The sequence below is a fragment of the Anomalospiza imberbis genome, chromosome 2, assembly GCF_031753505.1.
Source record: "Anomalospiza imberbis isolate Cuckoo-Finch-1a 21T00152 chromosome 2, ASM3175350v1, whole genome shotgun sequence".
NCBI classification, from domain to species: domain Eukaryota; kingdom Metazoa; phylum Chordata; class Aves; order Passeriformes; family Viduidae; genus Anomalospiza; species Anomalospiza imberbis.
Window position 1 is genome coordinate 25,621,098 of NC_089682.1, and position 17,155 is coordinate 25,638,252.

The 17,155-nt window shown below is 40.0% G+C and overlaps 2 long non-coding RNA genes across 3 annotated transcripts in view; both read left to right on the forward strand.

Moving 5' to 3' along the window:
* LOC137468434 (uncharacterized) overlaps positions 1-17,155 on the forward strand; it is a 386,683-nt gene that overhangs the window by 324,008 nt on the left and 45,520 nt on the right. The window lies entirely within an intron of this gene.
* Positions 1-17,155, forward strand: part of LOC137468433 (uncharacterized) — a 43,755-nt gene that overhangs the window by 19,039 nt on the left and 7,561 nt on the right. Inside the window, exon 2 of the long non-coding RNA XR_010995935.1 lies at positions 9,835-9,911. This is a non-coding gene — a long non-coding RNA (uncharacterized lncRNA). The remainder of the gene's footprint in view (positions 1-9,834; positions 9,912-17,155) is intronic.

The window sequence follows — 17,155 nt, forward strand, 5'->3', positions numbered from 1 at the left end:
TCAAAGTTTCTTGCAATACTAAGTTGAAAAGCCAATTGAAATTCACTCACTGAAGGTGCTTTGTTGAACTGCCTCAGCTTTTTCCCTAAACCATGTGTTGCTTCTCTTTGAAATCACTGCAACAAGCTTTTCAGGGCTCATCTGCCAGTGCTACACACAATAAACTGGCAAATCCCAGAAAAGTAAGGGAAGGAATTTCATATCTTCTGATGGGGTACAGCAATTTCTCTTCCTGGTTAGAGATCACCTTAACCATTCTCCTTAGTACTGTACATAAAATGTGGTAGCCTTTGCTCTGGCCGTCTGTCCCTCTTTTGCCCTCCCCTATCATGTCAGGTTCTTTGTTAGTTTTTGCCGACAATAAGTAGTTGCAGACATTTTCTGTAGGCATTCGTTATGTTGCAAAAGTGTAATTTGGTGAAGGGGCATTTGCACAAAAGAGAAAATGGAAGATTGATTTCAGTAGTAGGGGGCCAAGTGATTATGAGGCAGAAAGAGTTTATGTTAGTTCCAAACCAGTGTAAGGTCTACCAAAAAAACCCCAAAATACAGTCTATTATTCCAGGATACTGTCTGTGTAGGAACACAGAGATTTACACAAGCAGTAGCTGCTGCAGCATTATAATTTTACAGCCGTAGTTCTGCCGTAGTTAATTTCCTCACATGCACAAACCCTCACATTTTTACTTGCAAAGTCTCACCAAGAATTCTTATTCAGGATTGCCTTCATGAATGCCTGGCTTCTTTTTAAAAATGTATTGCTTTTTAAAACATCAGTTGTTGTAAGAGCTATGAATTCTTCCCCAGGCATCACAATGTCTTTGAAGCACTGTGCAGATTTTTAAATGCCCAAAATACACTATTCCATTTTGTCATTTAAATGCTATGCAGACGTTACAAACCCCTGAGATGAATGAACCTGACAGCATTTAATAATAACAGCAAGTGCAAAAATTAGTATGGCTGCTAATTGCTCTTTAGGCATTAGGCCCATCGTAAGGAGTTGCGACACCAAAATGAAGGTATAAGGTTAAGAATAGCGGTCTGAAGGCTGAAACAATGCTTAGATAGCCAGGCTGGCAGTTCCATGGAAAAACATCTTAATGACCTGTGTGAGGAATGTTGCATGAATGTCTTTCTCAACCAAAAGCTATGGAAGGGAGGAAATAGGAGAGCACCACATTGCCACTCTAGCTACACAGGTATGCTGCTCTTCTGGGCTGGGCAGCAATATGCACTCACACATAAAGGGGTAAGCTGTCTCTCATGCAAACCACTGGCTACGAAACTAGTATATTTATGTAGTTATCCAAATCAGTTAGTTTGACCTAGGTAGTGGTAGCCTATGACTGGAATTATTGGAAGGCCATGCCTGTGTAGGAGTGTATGCAAACTGCACTGAATCTCTGCATTTACTTATGCTGTACAGCTGGGGCACCCTCATCCCCTTGTTGTTGTTGGACTTTATTTTTTCTTGCATATGGTGAGTGTTTTGTTCTGTTAGTGATAGGAAGACAGAGTATGGCCTTGCTAAAAGCCAGCCTTATTTTGAAATATATAATCTACTATTGAAGACAATTGTTAACAACCTGGATCCAAGAGGGAAAGCCATGAGGTTCTATTGTAAACATCCTAAATAAACAGGAGTAAATGCCCACATAACCCTGATAGTACAACTGTAAAAAGTGTTTTCACAGTATTCTCAGGTGACTTCACAGGCTCTTCAAAGAGCCTCCCTTTTTTCTGCTTCACTGGATTTTGTTACAGTTCAAGGGCAAATGTGTATTTGCTTCACTTAAAGCTCTGATGCATTCTCCTGTTACATTAGGGCCAAATTTTCAAATGGGGACAGCCTTTGTATCAGAGATAACCAGCTTGAGTGTCTTCAGGGATCTTCACTGTCAGAAGGTGAGTTCTCAGGCTCTTTCAGTCACCCCACCTGCTAGCACCAGCTACCATCATCAGGTGTCACTGCAAATGGAAGCTATTCTTGAGCTTTTAGGCTTATTTTTCAGTAATACTTAGCTTTATAAAAACTTCCTGCTTCAAGCCAGCTCCATCAGTGAGAACATTCATTGTATTAGTAATCACTTACCCTATCCTGATCCACTGGTTATTATTGTGGATTTGAGCACAGCAGAAAAATGAGCTATTTCCTTGAAATTGTGTCTCCTTATGTTTATGAATAGGATCATGTGTGTGGAGGCAGCTATACAGAGTAATAAACCTAATGATAAACTAAAAGGTCATTTCAAATGCTGTTACTACCAAGAGAATAAAAAGATAAATCAAGAACCATGCTAGCTTCAATCCATGATCCCCAAAGAAAGGTTGAGGACAAACTAGTCTGTAAGGATAATGATCTGTCTCAATGGCATTGCTTTTATTAGGCTGAAACAAGCTCTGTAAGGTGCACTGACTTTGAAGTCTGTTTTGCCTACCTTAGTTAAAATGTTTTGCACTGTATCTCCTTTGCTGGGTGAACAGTGTTTCCCCCACTGTTTTATGTCATTATTCTGGGTAAAATTCAGAACAATTTAAGTAATTTTATAACTTGTCTGTCACAAAATAGAAGCTGGGAATTTGGCAGGGGGAAAAATAATTTTCCATTGTAAATTCCTGGACAACAAAGTCAAAGTTGCACTGCTGTTGCTTGGTGCCTTGGAGAAGCAGACTACGGAGTGTCCTGGAATTATTCTATGTGTAATCAATGTGTACTCTATTTAAAATTGCCAGTCTTAAACAACCTGTCACAATCCCTTGGCCAGTAAAATACCCTCATCTACTTTACCTCATTGAAATAAGAAGGTCAAAATTTTGTGATTTGTAGACCTGCTAAAAATACATGGGTTTTCCATCTTTAACAGCATTCCTGAGATAGAGATTGATTTTTCTTTCTTGTGGTTTTACGGTGGAGGAGGGAGATAGGGTTACATAAACTATTCAAATAGGAAACTGCTTATTTTTTAAGTTCTGGTTTCAGATCCACAACTTACTGATGTGGTGGGAGTTGTAGTGCCAGAGCTAAAGTTTGAGTTTGACAGTTCACATTTATTTCACTTCCAGTGTTCCAGATAAAGACTATTTTACTTGCAGACACTGTTCCAGATAAAGACTTCTGGGAAGACAACAAAAGTCCCACAGTGTGGTGTAAAGCTGACAAAACAGGAGAAAATGAGAGGAGAATAATATCAGAGCTCATAGGCCTCTAGTTTTAACAGTTCCACTCCTAATGCTTTCTTCCTTTATTTAAGCTTCCAGTAAAGTCTCCCTGTGTTTACCTCTAATTTAACAAACTGTCCCTTAATCCCATCCCTTCCTATTCTCTGTCATCCTGTTGTTACTTCCTTCCTCTTATCTTTTAAAAGCTTGCTCACTCGCTCTCCACCCCCACCCTGGCTTATTCCTTCCATATTAATAATAAACTTAGTACTGAGCACTTATATCGCTCTCTACATGTTCAAAGTGCTGTACAAACCTTGGCTAATTAATCCTCACAACACACTCCCCTCCCTCTGTAAGATAGGTAAGTATTATTATCTCAGTTTTACAGATGGGGAAATTGTCGCAATGACTCAGTGGCAGAGACACAAGCACAGTAACCTTGTTCTTGCAACCTCTATTTTGAAAATACCTTCTCCAGCCCAGCTTGCCTCTATAAATACATCCCCATCTCCTTTGTCTCCTAAATCATCAAGACAAATCCTCTGCCTACTCCTGCTGCCACAGCTCCCTTAATTGTTGCCATCTTTTGCTCCCTCAGACACCTCCAGCAGGAGCTTTGCCAGTGCATTGCTCCGATGCCTCTTTGAATATCTTCCTATTACATGTGCAATTTTCATCTCATTTCCCCCAGCAAGATGAAAGTAACCCCTTGCCAGCCTCACTGGTCCATGGCTCTTCTTTGTTTCGGTCCCTGGATTCCATCAAAATCAAGGCATAAGTGCCTGACTCAATGCTGCACATTAGGAATCTGGATCAAGATGACCTGAACTCCTTCTACATCTTTTCCTAGTACCTTGGCATTTCTGAAGGCATCCTGTTCAAGTAGGAAAACAGCAGATCTATTTTTGTCGGTAGAATTTCTTCCCTCTGTATACGTGCAGCTCCAAAACAGGTCCCAGTGCTCCTGCTCAGGACATTGGTTGAGGTGCAGTCCACTGCTTTGTGGTTTCTCTCAGTGAGCTGCAAGTTCACCCCATAGGCAAAGACCACTTGACCATTGAAGATGCTTGACCTCTCCCAGCTGACAGCTTTGTGTGGCCTGAACCACCTTCCTAGAATCTGGCATTTTGATACTTAAGAAAGCTTCTTGAAGTAGATGTGCTGAATCTGGCCTTGAGGATGGATTCTTAAATTTACAAAAGAGGATATTCTTAAATTTACAAAAGAAGTGTCCACATGTACTTATTTACATAAGTAAGCCCATCCAGGATTTAACCGCCTCTGTACCTGTTGTGATGCTTCCTTGTCCTGGTACGTTGTAAATGGGTTGTAAATGGGTGTCATGTTTGTGTGGTCACAGAATATGTGTGACACAGTGGACCTAACTACTAATTACTTAGATATTATCCCTGATTTGCTCTCTATGTGGTGGTGCTGCTGGTCTTATCTGACCAACGAGTAACAATAAATTCTGATACTGTATTTCACTGAGGATCTTGCTTAGCTGCAACCATAAGTATTGTCAGTCTCTTGTTTCAGATTAATTAATTAGACATGACTACATGAATTTGCTCTTTACAAGATTCTGCCCTAATGTCATGCCCTGTCAGGAACAATCTGTTTAATGGATCAGTGCTCATTTTGTTATTTTGTGTTCATGTGACAAAGTATCATACTTTTGCAGGTGAGCTATCAGTATCTATGGTGCTGTAGTGAAGATTTTTTTTTCAGATACCTTTGAAGACTTCTAATAAGACTCCACAGCAAGTTCTTACTCATTCTTATACTAATGAAATCTTAATAATGATGAACTGAACATGAAGGCACATCTGTTTTTTTCATCAGCTATATGCATTAGTGTCATGGAGGTCAGAGACTTGGAGAAAGAAATTGCCGGAATTTTGCAGCTAAGTTTTGTTGACCCATACCCACTTCTACTGCTACCCTTTTTCATTATTTTATGTCAGCTTAGGTTGTACACATACTATCAGTCCATTACTTTGTTGTACATTGGGTCCTCACCTTCTGCAAAGAGTGAGCAAGGAAGTTGGCCAGCCTTGGCAAATGTTCTCTGGGAGTTGAGTCTCTGTGTCAAATGTTATTTACTTAATGTTGGGCTTGGTACCCGCAGTTCAGGTGATGGACCAGTGTGTGTACCTGGATGGGCTGCTTATGTGTTAGTTCAGGTTTAACGAGGTCTCTGTTATGCTAGGTTTCGGGGACGGAAGATATGACATCACTGAACAATTTGCATAAGTGTGTGTTCTCAAAAACACTTGCAATTTTTGATACCCCCTTCCTGGATTATGCCTTCCATCTTCTGCTAAAAATTTATGCTAGAGGGCATAACCCACAAACCTCTCATCTCTCCAGAGCTCATTCACTTTGGTTAGGGTTGACATCACTTGCAGACACAAATATTCTTCCCAGTTTACCATCTGTACCTCTCTGTACCTCTGTGTCTCACGGTACCTCTGAGACCAAGTGACCTTGAGTACTAGCTCCAACTTCAGCTCTTCCCCCACCCTAACCTTCTTTCTGACTCTAACTTTTCTAAGGGAAAGTAGAAAACAGCTGCTTAGGTTGCCAAATACCTGGGTTGTTTGCCTGAGGGATGGGAGAGACTGTTTTTCCTAAGGACTAGTATTGGGTCTTCATGGCAGGGTTTTAGTAATGGGGGGGCTACAGGGGTGACTTCTATGTCAAGCTCCTAAAAGCTTCCCCCATGTCTGATAGAGCAAATGTCAGAAGACTCCAAGTCAAAGCCAAGCAGTGACAGCTGTAGCACCTCTGTGATAAATGTATTTAAGAAGGGGCAAAAGTTACTGCAAATGCAGCTGAGTGAGAATATGTGAGACAAACTGTCCTGCTGACCCCAAGGTCATTGAAGAAGAAGGAGGAGGAGGAAGTCCAGGTGCTGATGAGATTCCCCTGAAGCCTGTGGTGAAGACCATGGGGAGGTAGGCTGTCACCCTGCAGCCCAGGGAGTTCCAGAGTGGAGAGATATCCACCTGGACAGCCCCACACCAGAGCAGCTGGATGACCAAAGGAGGTTGTGACTCTGTGGGAAGCCTACCCTGAAGCAGGCTTCTGACAAGACATGTGGATTCATGGAGAGAGAAACCCACACTGGAGTAGATGTCAGGACCTATGACCTCATGGAGCAAGCTGTTCCTGAAGAACCGTGTCACGTGGAAGGAGCCACACTGGAGCAGTTTGTGAAGAACTGAAGCCTGTTGAAGGACTCCATGTTGGAAAAGTTAATGGGGGACTTGACTCCCCTTGCAGGGACCCCATGCTTAAGCAGGGAAGCATGTGAGGACTTCTCTTGAGGAGAAAGGAGCAGCAGAGACAGCATGTGATTAACTGACCGCTGCCCTCATTCTCCATCCCCCATTCTCCATCCCCCTGCATCACTGGGAGGATGATGTAGAGGAACTGGGTATGAAGCTGAGCCTGGGATGAAGGGAGAGGAGTGGAGGAGTTGGTTTTAAGATTTGTTTTTATTTCTCATTATTCCATTCTGATTTGAGTGGTAATAATTTTTTTCCCCAAGTCTATCTGTTTTGTCCATGACAGTAACTGGTGAATTATCTTTCCCTGCTCTTATCTCTACTCACGAGGCTTTCATTATATTTTTTCTCTCTCCTAACTCCCAGCTTTCTCTCTCTCCCTAACTCCACAGGAGGGTAGTGATAGAGCAGCTTTGGTGGGCATCTGGCAGCCTGCCAGAGTCAATCCACAACAGTTTATTCAGTGGCCTTAAAACCTTTTAAGCCTGCATCTGGAAAACTGCATTATTTTCTGAGATCTGGGGCAACCATTTGTGGCTCTGGGAAGTTGTCTTGCCCAGTGGCAAGTGCAAAGATCCTTGGTCTTTACTAAGCCTGGTTCTGACCTCAGCATTCAGTATATTCATTGTGCTGTATCACTACTCTGTGGAAAACCTAATTATGAGAAGAGCAGTCAGGAACCAAATGAGCTCAGCACAAGGCCCAGGGAAAGAGAATACTCCAGGCATTTGAATGCTGGTTCAGGCACCAGCCCCCATGCCTTCAGCCATTTCAATGGAATAATTTTTTTTTCTGCCTTTCTTTCCTACCTAACAGAAAATAATTAATGGAATTGTGGTTTTAGTGCATGTGTATGTGCTTACCCATCTCTATTAGCCATGAGTATAACTACTGCTGCCTGGCAGAGTGGGTCCAGGGCCTTCTAGATGCTCATTCAGCAAGGCGGCTGTAAATCCCATTGGAAAACAGTGACTGAGTGAAACTTGTTCATTGCTGGACTTTTTTGATTATGTTCTCACAGGGAATTGTATGTGGTATTTCACTGGAAAGCTCTGTTCTCTAGAGTAGAGTTAATGGGAAATATAGATTATCTCTAAAATTTGTCCCTTTTTCTATTTGCAGTGAATATTTTCCTTTTTTATTTAATTTTTCTAAATTCAATGAGTACATTACTGAAACCAAGCTAAATGTTTATTAAAGTCAAATGTGAAGTAACAGAGAGAATCACATGCTTTCAGGGCTACTATAAATACTTTATTTTGAACAATAATGACAGTAGCTACATCTCCTTATTCCACCTGTATTCTTCCTGGGTGTCTAAAAGTGCCCTGTGCACTGGTGCTGGTGTTTTTACTGATTTATTTACAGCCAAAAACATTGGCTGGTGTTTTTACTGATTTCTTATCAGCAGTATTTACCTCTCAAAGTACTGAATGCTTCATTCCAAAAAGGTGCAGTGGTTAAGGATTTTGATCTTTGCCAGCTTCTTTCATAGCAGAAATAATTTCTTACATTATTTGCTAGCAAAGTAGAGAGTCTCTACATTTTTTAAACAGCAAAATTTATCTAAAAGGTTATATATTATGACCAAAACATTAACATTTCATTCAGTTAGTTTGTTAGCCTACATAAGCAGTCTTTCAGGCTACAAACTGATGTTTAAATAGCAAACAAAGTAAAAAAAAAACAGTCTAGAGAGGTCAGTGCTTTGTATCTAATATGCTTTTGCAGTTTACTTTTGTTCTGGTAAGCAGATTAAAAACTGTTCAGGTGCAGTTCAGGCAGAGGTCAGTCGGGCCAGTCACTATATAATGCAAAGATCCAAATCAATATCCTATGAAAGGAGGCTCAGCACCTCCTGCCTAAAAAAATATCTAGAATAGACTCATGCTGTCCTGGGGGATTTCCTTCTTGTTCCCACTGGAGGAGTCCATCATCATATTGCAGTAATTGGTAATATTTTAACCACCTAGCCATGTGGTAAATTTCATGATGTAAGGAAGCATATTGATAACCAGCCTTTGCTTTTTAGTACATAAATGTTAGGGTGCCAGGCTTATATTTTCCACATAAAAGTTCAGCAACTATTACCTGCAAAAGGTGGTTATTAGGGACTAAGACTGGAATTCATCATAGTAAGTATGGTTATTTACTTTATACATTTATGCAGTGTATCAGCCACAGCTTTGACAGTGCTCTGCAATTTTTTTTTTTCACATGAAGGCATTCAAAGCTGAGAAATATATTCATACCTGCTGTCAACAAGTGCAACTCCCTTGGAAAGCTCTGAGCCAATTTCAGCAGTGACGTGAACAGCAGCATAAATTTTAGTTCTAAATTAGTCAGAAAATAAGTGAAAGTGGGCATAATTTGCATGCTGAGGACTGAAAAGGGAAGAGTAGCTAGCAAAAAAAGTGTGCAATTAAGTGGGGGGGAGAGGAAATAGAGGATCTACTGGCATGAGTGTAGTGTGTCAAATTTGCTTCTGAATTCAGACAACTACAAGCAAATGTAAATGTTATACTTAATGCAACTAGCCATTTATAGTGGAGTGAACATGCTTTCTCTACCTGTTAAGCTCATTGCTATGCTAATGGATGGCCTGGAGAATGTCATGCCTAGGCTGGCATTCAGCACATGCCTGTATGTATGTGTTGAATGCATTTCTCAGTTCCCCAGTGAGCTCAGGAGTATGATTGCAAATATACTGGCTCATTATGGAAGGGAAATATTGAGAAATTAAAACAAATTACCTTGAATCAGGGGTCTTCAGGGGTCCTTTGCTTAAAGCAGCCTTTCCTGTATTCCAGCCTACTGAGATAGATCGTGGAAGATGAGGGAGATATGTCATTGAAGCACCACTTCTTTTGTACCTGCTCAAAGGAAATGGCTAAGAACTGTGTCATGAAGTGAAGGCAGTATTTGAACTATCAACAGGAACTGCTCAGCTTGGGTGCTGTCATGCTTCCAGGCAGCACCTGGCCCAGCAGGATGATTCAGAGCCTCTAAGACAGACATCTCCATTCCAAATACAATGGGTGGGGAAAGGTGACCACTTCTGAAATAATTCAAAGCAGCTAGGAACCTTTCTTTCTCCACTGTCTGAGCAGGTCACTGAAACTCCCACCTACCAATCACCTGGGAAACCTCTCAGTTTTGATCTGAACAAGTGTTGAACCTCAATCACCTTCTTCCACTTGAAATGCAGAGCACTGAGTCGTCTCTTGAGAGCAAGCAGCTAATGATGGAGGAGGAAGAGGCAGCAACCACTTCAGAATAACTTCATTGTTTGAACACTCTTACAAGAAGTGGGAAACATGGATTTTAAGCCTTTCTTGGACTGAAGGGGTTTGAACCGCAATTCCCTTTTCCTCAGAGTTTATCCTACCCATCAGGCTAGAGAAGTTCTTCATTCTGCTCGCTGTGTGAGGCTGTGGAGCACAGAAAGAATAGGTAAGAGGGAGCTTGATTTTTCAGCCCATTGGTGAGGGCAGGCATGAGAGAGTCCTGAGTCTTGGTCCCAGCTGTCACTGCTGTTTAAGTATTCTTTACTGTTAATTTGTAATACAGGCACTCATACAGTCAAGTAGGTATGGTTGACAGACTGTAGAGACTGCAGTGTTTAATTCTGCCTGAATTTGTACTATGCACCAAAAACATGTGAACATATTTCCTGACTTTTCACACCCAGTGATAAGCACCTGAGACTAGCAGCAGAGTTGCCTAGTTAGGAGCAGAGTTGTTCAAGGCCTTCTGCAAAGGTAGTTGAGAAAGAAAGGAAATTGATGAAGGAAAAGTGAGACCATTCTTCATTCAAATCACATCCTGGAAGTGCCTGTTCTTCTCTGTTGATTACAAAGTGAGCCTAGAATGATAATGTTCCCCAAATAAAACTCTTGGTTGAATTTAGTATTCCCAAATCAAGGAATGTGATTTTTTTTTCTCTGTTGTTTTTCAGTTTATTGCTGCTGGTTTCCTTTGTGTTCACCTCAGAGTGGTGTACACCTCAGAATAGTGTACACCTTTGGAGAAAGTTACAATTGATTTGTCTAAATGCATCCTAAGTGCCAAGACTGCTATCTAGCACCAACCTGTCAGGGTGAAGTGTGGGAGATTTTAAACCTTCCCTTTGCCCCAGGAAATTTATGTACAGCAGAGCCTTAATGCACAAAACCGGCACACAAAGAACAGACCCCATTGGAAATATACACTCAATACTCAGTCCTGAAATGTTACGCCAGTCAGCAGTTTACCATCTTTAATCTTCTTTAGCATCATTAAATGCATCTTCTCCATCAAAACAATGTGCAGTTTCAAAAAATAAAATGCATTCATTATGTTGGGATTGTTTTCACCTCAGAACATTTTTCTTTTTCCGAACAGTGGCTCTCCTAAAAAATGAGAAGCCCTAAAAAGGTAGTGACAAGATATGCAACATTGCTGTACTGCTGGTGTAGTTTGTGGAGGAATCTGTAGTAAAGAATCCCAGAAATCCCATTTGAGGTTCCATCTTAGTTATTTTCAGTATTTCATGATCTATCAGGAACACCCCTTTTCTTATTAATGTGCTTCTATAAGAAAGGTTGTTCACACAAGAGAGGAAGAAACTCATTGCTCTGAGAGTTTAAACTGGAAGAGTACCATTTAGCTAAAGGTTTCTTCAAGTGCAAGTATTTCAAAGGGAGCTCTATATTGCACACTTGGACCCTGTAGGTAATTCTGGGACCATGAGGTCTTTGGTGGCAAGTAGTGCATCTTCTTATGTTTCCAAAAGATGTTATTTATGTCTGGGGCCTTATGTTGTTATTGTAATATTAATGACAGCAAAATCAAAATTAGGCCACTATAGATTATTTTCATTTTTTTCTGAGAGATACTTCCTAGGAGGTTTGAGTGGAGGAACAATGTTTTGTAACTGTAATCCAGAATATACACAATTAGACCCTGTCCCAAACAAAAGATTTTTCTAAATCAGATGTCTTCAGTCCTCACCAGTGGTCTAAATGGCCTGTCTTTCCAGCAGTGGAGCTGAAGGGAAAATATGGCTTTGTAGAGATATTTTTTAAATAACAGCCATAACAATTGCAGGGAAAATGGTGGCTGGTGATAAAGACTGTGTTAACTTTGGGTTAGCCAGTTTCAGCAAACTAGCAGAGAAAATGCAAACACTTGCCACTTTTGTTTGGAAAAGGCTTCAGTAATAATGTCACCGAAATGACTCACCAGCCTTTATATCTCTCTGTGCAGTGTTTTTCACCTTTTTCATTCCAAGGGTATGTTAACTTGTTAGTGAAAATTGGATAAAGGTCACATAATGGGAGTTCTCTGATGGTATTCACATATTCATCACCATCCTTCATAACCATAATGATCCAGAGTAAATTATACACACCTTAACTGGCCCAGGGAAGCTTCTGGAGGAGCAGGTTACAACTCAGCTACCATCTCCCTGCAGGTAGTCTGCCATGTACCAGCACTTCTACTACAGTCTGAAAACAAAATTTGAGACTTTTTCATCTCTGGTGCCTTTAGGACTTAGGAGTTGTGCTTTCAACAAATTTTCCTAGGATGATATATATCTTTGTAACATTTAGACTGACTGCGTATTTTCCCCAAAACTATTCCAATCCTTGAAATATCTTTTTTTGCTGATGAGTTCAAAAGACATGGTAAAGGTGTTTCCCTGCTAATTTCACTGTATTAATTGACTTTATTCCAAAAATGAGTAGCACTGACTGGAGAGAAAGTGCTAGGGAAGAAGCAAGAATGTATTTATTTGATCTATAACATAGCTCTTGTTATGGATGAAGAAAACACAGATGCTCTTTTTGATTTACCATCTCCTTCTGTGTTACCTTTAAAAACCTTCAAGACCATGAGGATAAGAAACTAGGGCTAATATTTTCCCTCCTGTGCTATCTAATTTAAATGTGATTTTGAACAGTTATTTGCATTAATAAGTCGGAGTTAAATCTACCAGGCTTGCCAGAAAAGTCAGAGAAACAGCAAAGTCGCCAGCTGAACACAATTCTAAATAGGCAACTTCTCCTACAGCTTTCCTCTCATTTGAGATCTCTTTCATACTGGTAGGGATGATTTAGCCTACAGATTCTGGCAGCTTCCCTTCTGATTGGTAGTTTGGTTTTTTTTGGGTTTTTTTGGGTTTTTTTTGTGCCAGTGTGTTATGGAAATTTTTTATTTAATTTAGCAGGTCTTGTGTCCTGTTACCTGTACAGTAACTAACATATCACCTTCTGTGCAGAGTGTTGAAAAGTTTACATTTTAACTGCTAGGATCAAATCAGAAAGAGACTTTCTCTCTCTGAGAATAGCTATTCCAAAAAGGTACACTGAAGTTATCAATAATTTAGTAGCTTGTGTGCTAATTCAGACTGTGCTTTCGTCTCTATTATGATTGCTGTCACTGCTATTAAACACTATGGTTGCTTTCTGCTGCTTTCTTTATGGTACTTAGGTGTCATAGCCTCTGGCATCTCTGTGAATAAGCTTCACTCTCCCAATCCCATAAAATTCGATGTCTCTTCCCACTCTGTTCTAAACTGTCCTGGCACTGGACCTCCTATCAGAGTTCCATCCCTACAGCTGCTCCACTCACATCCTGGGGACACCAGCAGGGCTGTGCCTGGCCGGACGCGCTCAGGCAGGGAGGATGCTGTGAAGAACCCAGAGCCGGCTCCTGCTGCAACGAGGGCTGTTCTTGCAGGTTCAGAAGACAGGGAGCAGGCAGGGTTATGCCAGCAGCCTCAGGGTCACTGCAAAGGCAGTAAAATCCTAAAGCCAGTCATATGTTTGTTGGTGTCAGGATTTAATCCAAAGTCTTTCTTTGGCTGGCTTCCACACAGGGGTTCTGAAGCAGAGGTCTGTACTGAGGCAAGATCTGACATGTGATCTTTCCCATTCAGAAAGTTTGTGTTAATGAAATCTATGGGTTTTTTCTAGCTGCAAGGTCACTCCCACACCACTTCTGTCAGTCTGATCGCTCCATATGGCTAAGTGTCTCACAAAAAATGTCCTGTTTCATGATGCCGTTGTGCAATACAGATTATAGGTTCTCCACTGCCTGGCCAATTGGTTTTTGATTTTAGGCGTCCCAGTGCATGGACATTTACATGAATTTTATATTTATCTACATACCAGTGTTTATTTAGCATTTTTATTTGATATTATTATTTTTTTACATCCTTCCCCCTGTTATCCACATCACATGCTCTTTAGGTCTTGTATGAGCTTCAAAGGGTTACTTTTGTATTCCTCAGTCTGTCTGTAATTGTTACAGCTTTTATCCTTGGGTGTCACCTATTCTGGAAAACACTGCTAACTTTGAATATCAAACAGATGTCTTAATAGAACCTCAGCGCTTCTCAGAACCTGTTTCTTCCCACTCCTTGTTTAAGTAAGCACACTTAGTCTTCCGAGCCAGTAATCTGGTTTCATTTTTGTTAGGCAAAAATCTAACCTTGCTGTACAGGTGTTCTCTCTTAAAGAGAAGCCCAAATGCCTTACAATATAGTTCTGTTCTCTTTCTACCACATTCACTCTTTAAGTGAGCATTTTGACATCTGTCCTTATCATCCCATTATATGATCCTTTGCAGAGAACTGCTGGAGAAAACTGCCTGAAGGCCTGCAGCATCACTGTATGATAATATGAGCTTAACTCCTAGATCCCTAAATTCCTGTCATTAGCATCAATCTATATCTAAGAGCAGAGATACCTGCTCTGTCTATAAATCTAGACATTAACTGAGATCCATAGCCTGCATAGTCACAGAAGTACTGGTATTTCTACTAAAATCCCTATTTTAAAAATTCATCTTTAGCAGGACTCTTTCTTGGAAAGTCCATTTTAAGATAGAAGCACACTTGCTTTCTTTTCTCTGTCCCTTCAAGTGGGCTAGTTTCTTGTGTATGCCTATGGCCCTCTTTCACCATGGAGAAAAGGGGATCTTTGGGATCAGCAGATTGAGAGCCCTGGTTTTACATGCATCATGCAAAAACCTTTCAGGGACTATTTACAAAGCCAAGACTTTTAGATCATGTGGGAATAAATGAGTGTGAAGATTCAGTAAATTAAAAAGTAAATTCAGTATATCGAGAGACATAAACCAGTAGTTTTTTCGCAGAAGACTTTTTTAAAGCTTCTTTTGCCCAAAGAGAGTGTCAAATCAGTTCAAATTTCTTAGACTTGATTGGAAGAATTTCAATGCCTGTATCAACAGTATTTTCCCAATCCAGTTAAATTTGTAACAGCATTATAACCATTCTGTAACATTTGATCATGTCACAGCATTAGTATATGATAAAGATAATAAATTAACTGAGTTAGACAGTAAACAAGCTAGATGAAGCAAATAATCAAAAGCTGGGCTGCAATTTTTAGGTATCTTCAACAATGACATAGAATTAAGATACCATAGCACAGATGAGACATATGCCAGATTCTGTGTGCTTAAGTGGAAGCAAAAGGGGGAACTTTACCTACATAAATTGACACAATTGACAGCATATGAAATTGTGACATTTGTAGGCATTTGTTCACTAGAGAAAATAAAGAATAAGAAGTATTCTTGCCCCAAGATAGCACTGGAGATTTGATAGAAAAAAGGTAAGAGTTGGGTTTTACTGCAGGGTGGAGAACGAGTCTTTATGCATGTTGGTGGATTGATGGGGAACAAGATGCTGAAGGGAGGAGAATATGTTGTTCAGCTGAAGAGAGGCCTAACCTTCTATTTTGTACTTGTGAAAGAGCCTTTTCAATTTCATGATCACAGTATAAATACATGAATATTTATCTGAACACTTGCACTCTCACCTACCTGTTTGCTCATGGCCGTGGCCTGGGAAAGCAGGCTGGTGCTCAAGAGTGAATTGTGAGTGCAAAGCATTAACATTTCAAATACCCAAAGAGCTGAAAATCACAGTGGAAAAATATTTTGGTAATACTGCAAATTACAAAGCACAGTGTTACAGTGCATTCCCCAGATCAAAAGAAGTGCAATAAAATCAGCAGGACATATAAACTTCTAAATAAACACCTCCAAAGCCTAACTTGAAAACAATTGAAGGCGTTTGGGAGTCTGTGAAGTAGATTTGTCTTCAAGGAAGCTTATGACCAGCTCTATCTACAAACAATGGCTTCATCTTCACATATATTTTTGAGTCAACGATAAAAGCAAGACTAAGGCTTCTTAGAACTAAAGATTTGTGGTCCTACTCCAGCTGCTTTATGCATCACTTATATTGCTTCCTGAGGATTTCTCCTTTCAAGACTGTCAAGAGTTTGATGCAGACTGTCAGTTTAGTACTTCATACAGGAAGTTTGATTTAGAAATAGAATCGTGAAACAAGGGTCTTCTAACTTCAGAACCACAGTATATAGTCAGTATATACTCTATAAAACCACGGACTGGAACAATTGCTAAGTTTGTGTAGTGTCATTGGACAGTCTTGAAGTTCCCTGCTGAAGATCTAGTGTGGCAGCATTTGGTAGGTAGCCAAGGCTGTTACTCCCTTGTCCCACCTACACTGCTAATGGTTTTCCAGCATCAGATATGCCTTTGGTAGGATTTCTGTCCTCTAGTTTTAAATGTTCACATCTTGAACTTGTTGCCTCCAGGTCTCTTCATTTCCAGTGAAGAAAAATATGTGTACTTCTAGAGAACTACATTTTAAATTATATTTCTTTAGTAAGAAACCATTTGTTTCCACTGTCTTTAGAGGGTGTTCAGATGACCAGCTCAGGTACAGACTTGGAGAACACAGGCTTCTGGCACTCATTTTTTTCTGTATGAATTGTCAATCATAGAACCATCTGCAACCTCAATTACTTGAAAATAAGAAAATGGTATGTCATTTTTCATTTTCTTCAATGCAGGTCACCCATATGTCTGTTCTTTTGCAGCTATTTCACTTCCAACCGTTGCTCACCATGGTACTGTTAAATTGAGCACAATCCTTTCTCTTCATTGACCTACTAGCAATTAACTGTCTCTCTTTATTACACCCTATTTTAATGTCAACAGTTTTATACTAGAGTTCAATCACTTGGACACTCAAATGATTTCACAGGAGACTAAGAATGATAAAGAAGTCCCTTTAATATATTTAGATTAGAATTATAGTAGATAATTAACTTTGAAACACATTTGTATAAGTGAGATTTACTAAGTACAAACAAACCAAACACAATTGAAGTTATTCCATTCATTACTTGAACCGTGTTTTTACTTTCTGTGTTGTCTAAGATATGCAATTGATTTTCATAAGATAACTTTTTAGCTTTTATTTCCAAGCCACACCAACAGGGAAAACAAAGGCATGGAGATGAGGGTCTCTCAATTCCTAAAGATTCTCCATGTACTCCCATCTCTTTAGGAAATACCTGGTTTCACTTTGAGGATCAGAGCTTAACACATAAACTATCTTTGGAAGTGTAGAGAGAAATGGAAGAATAGAAATGGAGGTTAAGAATTACCATATTTTGAATAAGATTCCTTTCTCATTAGTGGATATCAGCCACTTCTGGCTGCTCAAAGGAATCACAAACTTTTTGTTATTGTGAGGCTTTAGATAAATAAAATGCAAAGATACTTCTCACTTATTTTGGTGTCTTCAAATAAATACCATGAAAATTATGAACAAGCACAGTGTTCCCTGTAGCTAACCTAGTGTCCCTTCC